The following is a 16,766-nucleotide window of genomic DNA, read 5'->3' as shown; positions in this document are numbered from 1 at the left end:
ATTGAGAGAAGGCAAAAAAGAAGTCTTTCATTACTTTCCTTCCTTTTTCTCAAATTCTCATGTGTGAAGATAACTCTTTTAGCGTTTACGGTAACTTACACAAACACATCTGACTGTTATTGTTCATAAATCTTAAAGAATACCTGCTCATTTGTAAAACAGCTCTTGCAGTCATCTAATGTTTGATTAACGGCAACGCTATAACCAATGAGCGAAAAGGCTCAACTATCGCAGGCAGTTTTTGTAATGAGGAGAGATGAGTTTTGTAACAGAAGAAGGGAGGACAAAATGCCAAGCCATCACAAGCACATATTTGTATTAAAGCTGTGTCTCATAGAGCAGCATTGATCACGTCAACACGGTGTGACCATAAGGCTTCTCTATTCCTCACAAGACCAGGCTGAACTTTAGTCCTGATCTCTTCAAACCAAGGTCAGACAGATCAAACAATGTGTAAAACAAGTCAAAACAGAGCAATGTGTAATTAGTTTCTCAGTTTGTTTGGCCTTGCCCATAGTAACTGCACATTTATCTTCATGCAAATTAGTTTCTCATTGTAATACCAAAATATAGAGGGCACACATCTCCCCTGGCAACAGTAGTGGTTACTTGAAGAGCCGGGATTTGAAGCCCAAGTAGAACACGTTGCCTTTAAATAAAAGTGCTGTAGCAATTGCATAACTCTTATAGTGCACATACATTCCAGTACATGTGGCTGAACAGCCTTTAAGCAATCTCTCCTGACGCTTCTCCAACAGAACTGGTTTACCTTTTGTCCTTTATCTATCTGTCCCTTTATGAGTGGGTTTGCAACACTACAAATGCCTCAGAGAAGAAACTACATGAAAGTGCGCACCATTACCATCAAATTGCCTATCTCGTCCAGAAGAGCTGGCTTTTCAACTCAACTTTGAGTGCCTTGGAACACGCTCCAGGACAGTTATAAAACCAGTTACCTTTCATCATCATTAGAAAGTATCGTGATTAGTCATTCTTTTGGGGACAAATAAACCTAAGGCACCTAAGGCCAAGTTGCATACACACATTACAGTGTGTGCCTGTCGTTCATTAGGCAGTACATTTTATGAGTCCTGTTTGTTAGGTATTTTTCCACTGTCATCTCACACTATTGCAAATAATTGGGTGTTATTTAGGACAAGATTGGCTGTGACATGATGTAAAGGACTATTGATATTTTCATGTGATATATTTCCAGGAAATTAGTCTCATGCAAACAAACCCATGCACCAAAACTGAAATGGTTGAGGGTTTTGATGTAGAACTTTTACAAAAGAAGAAATTACCTCATTTTAAATCACCTCTCAAACACGACCCTGCATGAGGTCCAGTAGTAATAATTCAACCACTGTAGAAAATTATATCTGTTGGGCACATTGCATCTGGAATGAAGTAAACATGCACACCAGTTTTGCTGCCTTCTTTACTCTTCATGAGCATGGTCAACAAGACCACAGCTCTTTTTGCTTGATATATACACGAAGACATTTTAAAACCCTGTCTAAGGTTCTTATAAATGCATTGCTCCAATGCCATTCTCCTCACCAGAGCTAACATTAGTAGCTAACTGTGATCCTTGGGGAGGATTTACAACATTTGTCTTGGCAGATGCATGCCCATGTGTTAATATTTACAACTCCTAGCCACGTGACTGTTGTGCATCACTTTCCAGCTAAATGAGGTTTCCAATTACCAAGGATACTGGCTACAGTTAGAGTTTGCCTCTGAGTGTACTCTGTCTCTCCCCAAACAAGGAAAATGCTGTGGTCACTGGGCAAGAAGATGAGATTCTATGACAGAGGGGGAAAAATCTGAATAAAATCAAATCAATAAAACGATTAAATAAGATCTGAAGTGGTACGACAGTTCTTCAGCTCTTTCTCCAAAGAATAATGAACAAACATCGCTTTGTCTGTCTGCTCATACCTAACATGAGGATTAAGTCTCTTCAATCATCTCTCCCCATCTGTCTCTGTATTTTTGACATGCACAAATGTGGCACCACCCCGGAGTCCAAATCCACCTCAGTTCCAAGATCTTCATTTCTGTTTTCTAATGCCAGGGCACATCAGACTGACTAGTTTCCTGTTCAGAGAGTAAACAGTCAGGGAAAATTGTAAGGTTGGAGAGATAAATAACTGAGACTTATACAAAGGAATCGATGACACAGTTTATCAATACTGAAGTGGCGATGTTCTCCCTTCAAAAGAAGACACTGAAGAAATGATTCTGACGATAATAAAGCATGAACTTTTTATTCCATTCTTGTTTTTGAGGACTTGTTTCCTCCAACTTGTGGGAAAGCTATAAATTTCTGCAAATCGTGGGATGTATGCTCAGACACATTTTTGTTTTGAATACAGAATCAGCCTTGTTAACATGTGCATTTATAAGGCCCTGTGTCCATTTAGTTTTGCCAGATGTCCTTGTGTAACACTTTAAATTATCATCAGCCATGCAGACCCAGTTCTCTCTTTGACTGGGGTTGTGACAGTGAAAGTCACATAATGAGTATAATAATAAGCGTGACAGGTATAACAAGTGAGTGTTTTAAATGCTACATGAGTATGGTATTAAATATTGTTGACCTTGCTGCAATTTATTACACATTCAATGAGCTCATTAATGACTTAAACACATTAATGAATTAAGCATGGCTCAGTTTAATAATGACTATCTGGATGATGTCTGGGGAATGCTCTTTGTTCCCAATAAAAATCTCATCAAAAAACTCATACACACTGTGTTATTTATGACAGAACCAACTTTTGAATTTAGATTCACAATGTTCAGCAAAACATGTCTGACTGACACCAGCCGAGATATACCAGCAAGTCACTGGCCTCATTCGTTTCTCTTCATTGGTTACGCAACTTAAATTTGCTTCTTCCTCTGATAAGTGTTCAGCGCTGTGTTTTCTGGCAGCAGAAAAGAGGAACCAGAAGTGAAGGTAATACAGAAAGGACACCTCCCTCTGGTATGGTTTACCAAGCTAAGATTAGCAGTCAATACTTCCTTTCTTACCCTTTAGAAAGAAGAAATGTTCAAGTACTGTTTTCTTTTTGGGAGAAAAGAAATCAATACTACAGTCTCCTTTACCAGGCATAATAAAAAAAAAAAATAGTGAACATAGTGTCATAGGTAAGATCACACTGTACACTACACTGAACTTTGATATGAGGTGTTATGTATTTAGTAAAAGCAATATGTTGTTTAGTGGTACTACTTTGAGTTGTAAAGTAGAGAACACCAAGTGTGGTGAATGTGCGCATTGATATGCATGTGTCCTTCCACAACATCTTTAATAATGTAAGTTACTTTCCACAAAAAGGTGTTGTTGCTTAAGTGGCTAAGTTATAAGAGAGAACATAACATGAGGGTTAAAGAAAAAAATAAAGGATTGCAGGACTGCAAATGATGACTATCAAAGCAGCAGCTCAACACACCATGTTTTGGCATGAGTGGCTGTACTTACAAGCATGAACACTGCTTAAAGAAGAAGCTCCGTTTTTTGCAAATTGCATTGCATTTGATCTAGTTTACATTTTCATGAACTGTAAGCCTGCATGGTGAGTCTGTGGGTGATCTTTGCACTAGCTGTAATGTTTCAGCTATCTTATAAAATGCAAAGTGTTCTGTATCCACAGGGTTAAATTTTAAACGACTTTGGTTTATGATACCAGCACGCCAGATACGAATGGTGTAACTGAAAAGATTAAGGACATTTCCACCATTCTGAGCTAATGCTAATTATCTCATTTCTATCTGTACTAGCAGACACTCTGGCCACACTACCGCTCATTATCACAAATTATCATTGGTCTTATCAGCCAATTATATTGAAGTAACTCAGTGCATTCACACAGGCAGAAATGGTCAAAAGGACCTGCTGAATTTCACATCAAGGATCAGAATGGGGAAGAACAGGAGATTTAGGTGACTTTAAACGTGACATTGTTTTTGGTGCCAGATGTGCTCGTCTGACTATTAAAAACACACAACCATCTCTAGGTTTTACAGAGTGCGGTCTGAAAAAGAGAACATATCCAGTGAGTGGCAGTTCTCTGGGCAAAAATGCTTTTTTGATGTCAGAGATCAGAGAAGAATGATCAGCCTGGTTCTAACTTATAAGAGGGCAACAGTAACTCAAGTAAAGAACGGTTACAAACACGGTATACAGAAGACTATCTCTGAATACATCGCTTGTCAACTTTTGAAGCAGCACACCACAGTAAATGCCACAGCCTACCTGAGCATTGTTGCTGACTGTGGTCATCCCTTTTTGACCAAGTGTACTCATCTTCTGATGGCTGTGCCAGTGACACCTTGAAAAAAAAAACCATCCCTGGATCTCAAACCAACAGAGCACCTTTGGGATATGGTGGAGCTGATATAAATGTAGCAACTGAATGATACTGTCATGTTAACATGGACCAGCATCTCTGAGCAAGGTTTCCAACATGTTGTTGAATCTGCGCCATGGAGAATTAAAGAAGTTCTGAGAGGAAAAAACAGATTCCAATGCAATACTATCAACGTGTACCTGATGAACTTGTCGGTGAGCGAATGTTTACACTGAGTGTGTCGGCATGGTAACATTAATGTTTACTGTAAATACTGGTTATCTGTTTGCAACACTTTATAACAATAATCATTAAAAACGTGATAGTTTATTAAACTTCAGCCAGTATTTTTGGACTTTTAACAAACAGTAAAATAATTAATAATGCAAAATAATAATGTTGAAAGTACTGCTTTTATTTTGTGAAATACAAACTGTTTGTTTTTTGCGTTGTTGTTTTTTTAAATTTATGATATAGTAATAATGTATCATTTTCAAACTAAGGTAAGACAGCACTACTTTAAGTGCACAGACGTTTCCCTGCTTTCTACTATGCTTGTAAGATTTATCTTCTCCTTTTATCTTTTTCATCATGAACTGGGTCACAGGTACAACTTTTACTGTCCTTGCCTGTGTTTTGACATTTTTACAAAAACATCAAAATTTTTATCAGTTTTGCCCTTAATGTTGGCTGAAACCTCAGTGACAAAATGGTCTGACCTGAATCATTTGACAATGGTGGCCATCAGCTTGTATGTCACTAATAAAGCATCACTTTGAAAACCCCTGTATCTACCACTGTGGTCCAGACTGTCTTTTTTGGGTCAGGCGACTGAAAAAATAAACTCACCAACTTTCTTTTATCTAAATCTGTGTATGTGTTGGAATCTGTGTGTCTGTTATCTAATGCAATCTGCCAAACATTAAACGATGGCACGTGAAGATATGGAATTCTTATTTAAGATTGAGAAGTAAGCCGACAAGGAAATTAAAAAGCAATGTAACCGGTAGTATAAAATTATCAGCAGTGCAGTTGCACTTTATGTTAAAAAATGCAATGAGCGAACTCTCTCTCTACTTCAACCTGTGATTTTGTACAATTGCAGGCCTGGTTTTGTGCCACACAGTCATTACAGTGATAATGGCTCCAAATTAGCTTCATCCTGCAAGCTTGCCCCATCCGTCTTGGGCCTAGATAACAGAGGTTCATCTTTGGGAAGAGCAGATAAGTTACATTTATATCGGTTATATTACCATGCCAGAATAGTTGAAGTGAGACCAGATTTACTGGCTGCTCTACAGTATCCCATGGGGCAATCTTACGAGCACAGAAATGAAGCCATCTGGGAAATGCCAAAAACTGCAGTTCTTCAAGTGGCCACTTGAGATTGGATAATTTGCATGTTTGGAGCCTGGTACACAAGCAGGTTTTTGTTCTTTCTAGCTAAATCCCCCCTCCCGGCCTTAACCTAACTACAGGATGAGATACATGGATTCCAGTACAGGCAGCTGTAGCCGGCAGCTGTCTGGAAAGCTTCACCTCTGCACATCTGAGTCACCAAACTGGACCTTTTGTGCCTTTTGGAAAGGTTAATTGATTGATGTAGTGAATTGCACTAACAACATGTCCAAGAAGCCGGTGTTTAGTGAGTGATGTTCTGTTCTGCAGTTTTGTTTGTATATTATGTAGTACTATTTAGCAGGTATCTGTAACTAAGCAGTGCACCTATACAGTCTATGGAGCTGATAACATCGCACTCCATCATCACTTCCAAATTTGGTTACTTCTGGCTGCAATCCAAGATGGGGATGGCTACCAAGCTAAAATTCAGGTTTTAAAATAGGACTTCACAAACCATCTTTTAACATCTTTTATATGCAGTCTGTACAACATCCTCAAAGGCTCTAAGAGGATTTTGGCCTACAATGTTGAGGATATTGTGCATGCTCATGCATATCAGCTGCTCAGTAACGTCTGATTCTTTCTCATGGCTACACTGAGCGAGAAAGTAGCCTGTTTACCTTTATCAGAGCATCGAACATCTAATTTGCCATCGGTAAAGCACAGCTAGCTCTGCAAAAACAATATCAAGATGGCATTCTCACTCAAATTTACTGAATAAACAATGTAAGAAGCTCAAACAGCAAAAGCAGATGTGTTGTGACAACAGCACTTTTTTTTCTTGCATCATATTACTTGAATGCATACAGCCTTTACCCGCATGGATTATTCTGACCACACACAGAAAACCGAAAAACCTTTCACCTAGAAACCTAGATTTTTTTGTATTTGATTGCCATGTAATTTTATGTTTTCAGTCACTAGTCTAAGGGATTCACCTGTGCTTTATTGACAAAGGACGGTTATGTAATTCAATATTTTGGTTAGGGCCGATGGTCAGAAAAAGGTTTTTTCCGTTTTTGTTTATGATAGTGTCAAAAACTTTTGCCGCTTTGTATTGTAAAGTGTGCAGTGACAGTAACATCTGCAGCATATTTAGTAGTCAGGAAATCCCCTTAAAGGCAGCAGGAAACAGTAAAACTGATCTTAATCTGTACCAGTGGAGTGAGCTTTAAATTTTTGAATTAAGAAAAAAAAACCCCAAATCTAGTCCTGTTTTTTTCATTAATTTTATTTAATTGCCAGACAGGAGTGGAAACAGTCCCATATAGGCAAAACTTAGTGACAGTTGATCAATCAGACTCCCTCAGATGCCTTATAGTAATATTCTTCTTGCCGGAAATTAAGTTTTTCAATTAACATTAATGAAAATGTCTGCAATATCAAACAAGGAAAGAAAAGCACTGCAGTGAGCATGCTGCAGTGTCTTTGTGCAGACCCTGTGGGTACATCTGTTTATCAGTTTGTGCATGTGCGTGCGTTTCAGCTCTCAAGAGGAAGGTGTAGTTTTCCCATCAACAATGTAACATGTGTGCATGACGTCTCTGCATGTTTTCTATTATGTCTTCCTATGCAAAATATATTTCAACAGTGTCACCATCCAACAGTAAATACAAGGAAGTAAATACTTTCCCATCATGTGTCTAGCCTCTGTTACTATAGTCAAGCTCTAAACAAATTTTAATGAATAATTTTTCGGCCCATTTAGATTTGTGGAGACTAAACTAAGAGCACATGTCATAAAACAGCATAAATCCAATAAAGAAAGCAAAGCAGCAGAGACGAGACAATGCCGTGTAAAAGCCAAACTCATAACAAGATTGTTCTCCTTATTGGAATCATTGTTATTCTGACCCCCATAGTCATTTTTATTGACTGCTGTTGGCATGCTGTCTTTTGATATGCATATTTCAGCTTTCGGAGATTGGAACGTGAAGATTAAGTTATCTATGAACCAGAGGTGGGACCAAGTCATTGTTTTGCAAGTCTCAAGTAAGTCTCAAGTCTTTATCCTCAAGTCTCAAGTCAAGTCTCAAGTAATGTCAGGCAAGTCAGAGTCGAGTCTCAAGTCACTGGTGTAAAAGTCCGAGTCAAGTCACAAGTCTGAAACTTTAAATTTCAAGTCCTTTTGAGTCTTTAAAAAAAAAAAATGAAAAAAGAATGTTGCAGTTATGCTAAATGTAAATATTAGACCATGTAATTTTAAAATCTGTGTTTTTCTCAACACATGACAAAATAGTGAACTTAGAAAATATACACAAATTGTGAAATTGCACCTCTTTAAAATGCAGCTCAATTAAACCTAGCTCCAAGAATAATTTTCACCGGCAGTTCTGAGATAAGCTGCATGTTATTCTTGGATGCGGTTGTAGGACCGGTGTTGCACAACACCGGCTTTAAAATCGCATGACAAAAATATCATACACATTAAAAAAAAAACTGCATCACCAACGTAGCCTGGACAACATTTGCTAGTTAGATGAAGTCAGCTATCTCATCGTAGCATATTTATATGCATATTTATAATTATACGGTTCTTGGAGTGAGTGCACACACTCATGAAGTTTAGTAACTTCAGGTCACTGCAACAAGCCCAGGTACAGTTTACCGACGGATGGGTGCAGGAACTTGAAATGCACCGTGTAGAACGAAAGACCGTCGTACGTATCATAAGTTTACCAGTCTCACAAATTGTCGTCATAAATACACATTCCTTAACCGTTTATTAATAGGACCTTTGAGCTCAACGGTAATTAATTAGTAGTGGAAATAATTTCTGGTACGCGTTACAGAAATGTAGCAGTGACAATAATATTGTATGCTGTAATCGCACTGGACAATTAGTGATACAAAAAACCTGTTTTAGCCTGTGAATAAAAGTATATGTTTTTGTCAATGTACCATAATAACAGAGGCGAAACGCAATATTGTGTCAGGACAATTCACTATTTATGCACAATAAATAAAGGAGCATAGCGCGACAATTTCTGTTCAGCGCCAGACTTGCTTGTAACCTATATCACTAATTATGTTATGAAAATGACGTATTAACTACTAAAAAACACTGACCTTCGTGTAAATGCTTGGAGCAGATTAACCTGTGAGCTGGAGTGTTCTGGGACGTTATATTTGATCTTTGAATGGCTGCAATCCAGGCCACCCGTCGCCTCTTTGTTACTTCGGAAACATGGCTCGAACAATTTCTCTTCAACGACGTAATCCGATAACAACCGATCTCTTTACCCGTCGGCTTCCCGTGGCTGTCATGCGACCGGCTATTGCAGTTAATAATACAACGGCTTCTTGACATTTTTGTGTTTCTTTTTATCGCTGTGTGACTGATTTCAATTGAAAGTCTGCGTGCGCTAGTACCTCTTGCCACGAGTTCCCAGAATCCTTTGCGGTTTACCCCTGAATGACGTCACATTTTCAATCTCTATATAATATGCATGTTAAATTTTATATTTGGGGTGAAATATCAAGTCTTTTCAAGTAAACCGGTTCAAGTCCAATTCAAGTCCCAGGTCATTGGTGTAAAAGTCCAAGTCAAGTCACAAGTCTTAGAACATTTTTTCAAGTCAAGTCTAAAGTCATAAAATTAATGACTCGAGTATGACTCGAGTCCAAGTCATGTGACTCGAGTCCACACCTCTGCTATGAACTGTTTTAGTGTGACATCTTAAATCTGATTAGCAAATCGAATTTAGATTTGATGGATGTTCTTAAAATGAGCAGTTTCAGTACACATAGCACTGTGGCTAATCCACAACAGCTGTGTTTGCATGTCCAAATCTCCCACTACTGCAGCTGGCTTTATCTATTAACACAAGAAGGCTTCAGTCAGGCTGCTGGAGGAGTTTGTGTGGAGTCTGTACAGTATGTTCTCCAGTTTTTTCAAGGCACTGAGCATTCCTCCCAGTAGTGAAAAAAATGCAGGTTTAGGGTTAACTGGTTTGACCTGGAGGTGTGAATATGAGCTTGAGTGGTTGTCTCTGTGACGTGGGATGTGCTTCAGCACCTCATGGCAGAGATAAGAGGGTATGGATGGAATGATGTTGAACGGGTTAAACAGATGTTTGTTTTTTTTCTTAACAGACGAGATTTTATTACACCTTAAATACTCTTTCATTCTTCACATGAATAGTAATCTTTTATGGGCAATCTTTTCTTATCCTTTTCAGTGATTTCATTATTAGTAATGACAGACACGTTACACTAAAGATGTTTTAATTCTATTACAGAGTTTCCCATTCTATTAATGTCATGTTTGTTATGAATATCAGGCTTCTTTTCACACATTTGTCTTTGAATGAAATAAGTGAATTGCCTGGAGTGTGTGGCTATTGTGCAAAGTTATACAGGATATTGCTGTCAAGGCTGGCAGAGTAGGATGCAATGCAGGACTTGGAACAGGAGTAAACTAAAAAGCTGTTTTGTTAAACAAAAACTAATTAAAATAATAAAGCAGGTCAAAAAACAAATAGAAACCAAATCTGCATATAAACACGGATACTATGCTGCCAGGGAGGGAGGATTAACCCAGAGGGAGAATGCAATGAAAACCAGAGGGAAACTTAGGACTAAGAGAGAGAGGAAACAGTTGGGCAAAACAAGACACAGGTGAACAGAATCAAACTAACATGGCAAGGGGAGGGGAGGCAAAACTGAAGACAACACACAAGATGCTGGAATATCAAAATAAAACAGGAAGTTTTACCAGCACTAAGACATATGAACTTGACAGAATTAAAGGAGACAAGGGTTAATACTACAGGTGACACTGAGGAAAAGACGCAGAAACAAGAATAGGACATGAAAGGCAAATAACATAATCAAACAAAAAACAATACAAAATGGAAATACAAAACTTCATTGAAACTTCATTCTGAAAAAGAGCAGATTCCTTTTTTCATTTATCAAGTGTGACCCAGGCTCCATCTGGGCTGTAATTGATTCCAGAAAAGTAGAACACTGAAATAACTTACAGTAGCTTGCAAAAGTATTCGGCCCCCTTGAACTTTTCCACATTTTGTCACATTACAGCCACAAACATGAATCAATTTTATTGGAATTCCACGTGAAAGACCAACACAAAGTGGTGTACACGTGAGAAGTGGAACGAAAATCATACATGATTCCAAACATTTTTTTTTACAAATAAATAACTGAAAAGTGGGGTGTGGGTAATTATTCAGCCCCTTGAGTCAATACTTTGTAGAACCACCTTTTGCTGCAATTACAGCTGCCAGTCGTTTAGGGCAGCGGTCCCTAATCCCCAGGCCACGGACCGGTACATGAGTCATTTGGTACCGGGCCGCGAGAGTTGAGGCTCAGGTGTGAAATGTATAGAGATTGAAAATGTGACGTCACTCAGGGGTAAAACCGCAAAGAATTCTGGGAACTTGTGGCAAGAGGTACTAGCGCACGCAGGCTTTCAATTGAAATCAGTTATACAGCAATAAAAAGAAACACAAAAAATGGCAAGAAGCTGTTGTTATTAACTGCAATAGCCGGTCGCATGACAGCCACGGGAAGCCGACGGGTAAAGAGATCGGTTGTTATCGGATTACGTCGTTGAAGAGAAATTGTTCGAGCCATGTTTCCAAAGTAACAAAGAGGCGACTGGATTGCAGCCATTCAAAGACAAAATATAACGTCCCAGAACACTCCAGCTCACAGGTTAGTCTGCTCCAAGCATTTACACAAAGGTCAGTCTGCTGTTGTAGTTAATGCGTCATTTTTCTTAACATAATTGGTGATATAGGTTACAAGCAAGTCTGGCGCTGAACATAAATTGTCGCGCTATGCTCCTTTGTTTATTGTGCATAAATAGTAAATTGTCCTGACACAGTATTGTGTTTCGCTTCTGTTATTACCATGGTACACTGACAAAAAAATATACTTTTATTCACAGGACAAAACTGTTGTTTTGTATCACTAATTGCCCAGTACGATTACAGCATACAATATTATTGTCACTGCAACATTTCTGTGATGCGTACCAGAAATTATTTCCACTGCTAATTAATTACCGTTGAGCTCAAAGGTCCTATTAATAAACGGTTAACGAATGTGTATTTATGACGACGATTTGTGAGACTGGTAAACTTATGATACGTACGACGGTCTTTCGTTCTACACGGTGCATTTCAATGTCCTGCACCCATCCGTCGGTAAACTGTACCTGGGCTTGTTGCAGTGACCTGAAGTTACTAAACTTCACGAGTGTATGCACTCACTCCAAGAAGCGTATAATTATAAATATGAGCGTGGTGAAGTTGGGCAGCACGATGACGTATTATGTCCCTCTGTGTGCTCGTAAGGGTCTGACCCTTTCACTCCTTTGATTTTTTCCTCGTATCTTTTCTTTGACTTTTCATCATGTCTGTCTTTGTACGGACCGGCATTGTTCTCCTTCGTTTTGTACATACCTTTTTGGGGGGCAAAGAAAAAGCAAGAATTTATTGGAACCGAAGAATGAACGTTTTGCGGTGCTCCAAATGCTTGCATTTGATGCAGTACTTGGATTGTTTTGCCACGAGTTACCGGCATGCAATGCGCGAAAGTCACGTGGTCTGTCAATCTCTATAGTTTTCAGGGTTTTTATCGGTTTTCAGCGTTATTTTGTTATCGTTTTTATTGTTTACTCTGTTTTGCTTGGCCTTTTCACGTTGGTCGCGCAGTATATTGTAGAAGAAATGCTACCTATAAACACTGTTGACTCGCCCTCGTTTCGTGCCATAATAAAAAAGATCCCTACTTCTGTTAATGCCGAGCTGCCTCACCGAACGACTTTTACTTCTTACTTGGAGAAGGAGTTTACAGAAATGGAGAGAAATTTGAAGGCCACACTGAATGAGATTGACTTTGTTTCAACTACCGCGGATATTTGGACTGCTAACAACAGAAGCTATATGGGAGTAACGCTCCACTGGATCAGTAGAACCACATTAGAGCGTCACAAGGTTGCATTAGCATGTAGGCGAATTCGTGGTAGACACACGTATGATGTCATTGGTACAGAAATCGAAAACATCCACTCCTCTTATGGATTACTCAACAAAGTAGTTGCAACAGTTACTGATAATGGATCCAACTTTGTTAAGGCGTTTCAAGTTTATCATCCTGTCACGGAGTCCGATGATGAGACGGAGGAGGAAGAGTCCAGCCCCAAAGACGATGATGTCACTTTTTCTGATCTGTCAGAAATCCTCTCGGCTGAGAATGAAAGTGATGGTCAGCTGTCTCTTCCCCCGCACCGCAGGTGTGCTTCGCACACCATCAACATAATTTGCACACGTGATGTGGAGAAACATTTAACAACCAATGCAGAGAGCAGGGCTGTGTATAGGAGCAGCACAGCAAAATGCACAGCTCTTTGGACCAAATCGAGTAGATCTACACTTGCATCAGAAACAGTGGAAGAAATCAGCAAAAGAAAGCTCCTAATACCAACATCCACAAGGTGGAATTCCTTTTTTGATGCTGTAAAGAGAATTGCAGAAATCCCCATGGGTGAGCTGAATACTCTGTGCACAAAGCTAGGACTGAAGTGCTTCAAAGATCAAGAATACCAGTTCCTGCATGAGTACTGCATGGCCATGAAACCTCTGACTGCAGCACTGGACATTTTACAAGGCGACTGTCCATATGGAACTTTACTACCAACACTTGAAGTTCTAATGCAGAAGACCCAGGCTGTGAAAGATGACCTCTCCAGGATGACTGCAGGCCTTCCAGATGCCATTGTACAGGTACGCTCTATCTTGAAATTAGTCAGATTTTTTGCTTCATACAATTCACAAACATGGAACAGAATATTAATTATCATTGAAAAATAAGATTAAAACAATTAAAATGTTTACAAGTAACCTAAAACAAAATAAATCCATAATACTGATCTCATATTAGGCATGGTTTGCAAATAATTCAATAACATAATAAATTGTAGGCATAAAAATATCAATTATGTTTTTTAGGCTATTCAGACTCGTTTCGCCGGTGTGCTGGATGACAAAGATGCCCTTCTTGCAGCTGCCAGTTGTCCAAAATTCAAACTCCGATGGCTGAGAGATGCAGGAAGGAGGGAGCGAGTAAAACAGCTTCTGACAGCAGAGTGTTGCACCACTGCTCCTCTGGCAAAAAACCCTGCCAGTGTGCCCAGTGCTACTACATCTAGCAGCCAAGGTGAGATGGACTTTTTCACTTTTGAGGCAGAGCCAGAGGAGGAGACCTATTCTGCAGAAAAAGAAGTCATGGACTACCTGATGTCAGGCTACGACCTTCAGATTCTGCATAAATTTTCAAGCATAAAGACAATTTTTTTAAAGTATAACACTCCAACCCCATCAAGTGCTCCTGTGGAGCGACTTTTTAGTCTGGGAGGTTTGGTGCTCACGCCTAAAAGAAATCGACTTTCTGACAAAAGGTTTGAGAAGCTTCTGTTAATGAGGTACAACCACTGGTTTACTCGCTCCACTCTACTGTTTCCCCCATAACATGCGATGACAACATATACTGAAAAAACAGAGAATGGGGAATCCAATTTAAATAACTATTTACAAGTAATTGAATTAAGTTTATCAAAGTCACTTAATAAACTTATTAAAGTTTTCAAGTTGATTAACTTAAAACAATTACCTGCAAGGAAGTAAGGCAATTTAAGTTGGACCTGCAGTCTCTTTTTTTTTTTTTTTTATAAGATTAGTCCAAAGTTACAAAAGCGGACAATAGTGCTTACATGTGGATGGTATAAAAAGTATCTTAAGGGAAGTCAAGAAAGACTCTTTGTTTGTTTGTTTGTTTTTTTATAAAAAGTATTTATGTTAAGTGAAGTAACAAGACTGTCTTTATTTTCATACAAACAAGTATTTCTGTCAGGAAAAAAGTTTTAAGTTCAACTTCAAATGTCAGGAGATATATTGTTGACATTACTGTTAAAATACACTTCCAATAAAGTGAGTATTGGCAAAATCGGTTGATGTTTTTATGTTGAGGCAGTGGGGAGTGTTATTGGCAGCTTCTGAAAGTAACTAATAAAGTAACTAGTAATCTAACTTAGTTACTTTAAAAATAAAGTAATCAGTAAAGTAACTAAGTTACTTTTGGAAGGAGTAATCAGTAGTCCGTAATATATTACTTTTTCAAAGTAACTGTGGCAACACTGGTTATGAATAAATGTTCTTTTTTTCGGTACCGGTACTAGTTTTATTTTGTTGTATTTATCCGCGACACCTTAAAGGCCGGTCCATGAAAATATTGTCGGGCATAAACTGGTCCGTGGCGCAAAAAAGGTTGGGGACCGCTGGTTTAGGGTCTGTCCCTACCAGCTTTGCACATCTACAGACTGAAATCCTTGCCCATTCTTCTTTGCAAAACAGCTCCAGCTCAGTCAGATTAGATGGACATCGTTTGTGAACAGCAGTTTTCAGATCTTGCCACAGATTCTCGATTGGATTTAGATCTGGACTTTGACTGGGCCATTCTAACACATGAGTGATGTGCAGTGTTAGTTTTCCTCCACACATAGCGTTTTGCATTTTGGCCAAAAAGTTCCATTTTGGTCTCATCTGACCAGAGCAGCTTCTTCCACATGTTTGCTGTGTCCCCCACATGGCTTGTGGCAAACTGCAAAGAGGACTTCTTATGGTTTTCTGTTAACAATGGCTTTCTTCTTGCCACTCTTCCATAAAGGCCAACTTTGTGCAGTGCACGACTAATAGTTGTCCTATGGACAGATTCCCCCACCTGAGCTGTAGATCTCTGCAGCTCGTCCACAGTCACCATGGGCCTCTTGGCTGCATTTCTGATCTCCTTGTTCGGCCTGTGAGTTTAGGTGGACGGCCTTGTCTTGGTAGGTTCACAGTTGTGCCATACTCCTTCCATTTCTGAATGATCGCTTGAACAGTGCTCCGTGGGATGTTCAAGGCTTGGGAAATCTTTCTGTAGCCTAAGCCTGCTTTAAATTTCTCAATAACTTTATCCCTGACCTGTCTGGAGTTTTCTTTGGACTTCATAAGATAAGATAAGATAAGATAAGATAACCTTTATTAGTCCCACACGTGGGAAATTTGTTCATGGTGTTGTTGCTCCCAATATTCTCTTAGACAACCTCTGAGGCCGTCACAGAGCAGCTGTATTTGTACTGACATTAGATTACTCACAGGTGCCCTCTATTTAGTCATTAGCACTCATCAGGCAATGTCTATCGGCAACTGACTGCACTCAGACCAAAGGGGGCTGAATAATTACGCACATTCCACTTTGCAGTTATTTATTTGTAAAAAATGTTTGGAATCATGTATGATTTTCATTCCACTTCTCACGTGTACACCACTTTGTGTTGGTCTTTCACGTGGAATTCCAATAAAATTGATTCATGCTTGTGGCTGTAATGTGACAAAATGTGGGAAAGTTCAAGGGGGCCGAATACTTTTGCAAGCCACTGTAGTATATTGTGAATTCAAACATAGTGGCAAAACAAAGCACCATGAACTAAATGTTCCTTTCACAAACTGAGGCACGCAAGGCAGACTTCAGATAGGTTTTAGGTTAGTAGGTTTTAGTATCTTGGTGGCATTGTCCCACATGCAGCTTCAAGATTAACTCTGCATGGCTGATCCATAGCTGGACTGGCCATCGGGCATACCGGGCATTTGCCCGGTGGGCCGCTGGCGATTTTTTGTTTTTATGGGCCGATGGATTTTTTTTTTCTTTTTTAGGAAGGGTATATATAATGAAAGGTGTTGGATTGGCCAATTGGTCATGATCGACTCTGGGCTGGACCAATTACAGCCGAGGAGGCCGGATGCACCCTCCCCCTTGTTTAGCAATCACGTGATTTTCGCGCATTGCATGCCGGGAACTCGTGGCAAAACAATCCAAGTACCGTGTCACTACCCGATCCGTACCGGAAATCCGATCCGTACCCCGCATGCGTGAAAGGTTTCGACTTCCGGTCGTAGCATTTTACGATAGTTGCAGGTCAGAGTATCTGTTAAGATG

The 16,766-nt window shown here is 39.3% G+C and overlaps 1 long non-coding RNA gene across 1 annotated transcript; it reads left to right on the top strand.

Moving 5' to 3' along the window:
• The first annotated feature begins 12,454 nt into the window (after positions 1 to 12,454).
• On the top strand, positions 12,455 to 14,633 carry LOC145431135 (uncharacterized). Its single transcript, XR_013911478.1, has 2 exons — positions 12,455 to 13,516; positions 13,742 to 14,633. It is a non-coding gene; the product is annotated as an uncharacterized LOC145431135 (long non-coding RNA).
• The last annotated feature ends 2,133 nt before the right edge of the window (positions 14,634 to 16,766 follow it).

The sequence above is a fragment of the Astatotilapia calliptera genome, chromosome 2, assembly GCF_964374335.1.
Source record: "Astatotilapia calliptera chromosome 2, fAstCal68.1, whole genome shotgun sequence".
Classification (NCBI taxonomy): Eukaryota; Metazoa; Chordata; class Actinopteri; order Cichliformes; family Cichlidae; genus Astatotilapia; species Astatotilapia calliptera.
The sequence above is the reverse complement of the archived record's forward strand: the minus strand, read 5'-3'. Positions and strand labels throughout refer to the sequence as shown.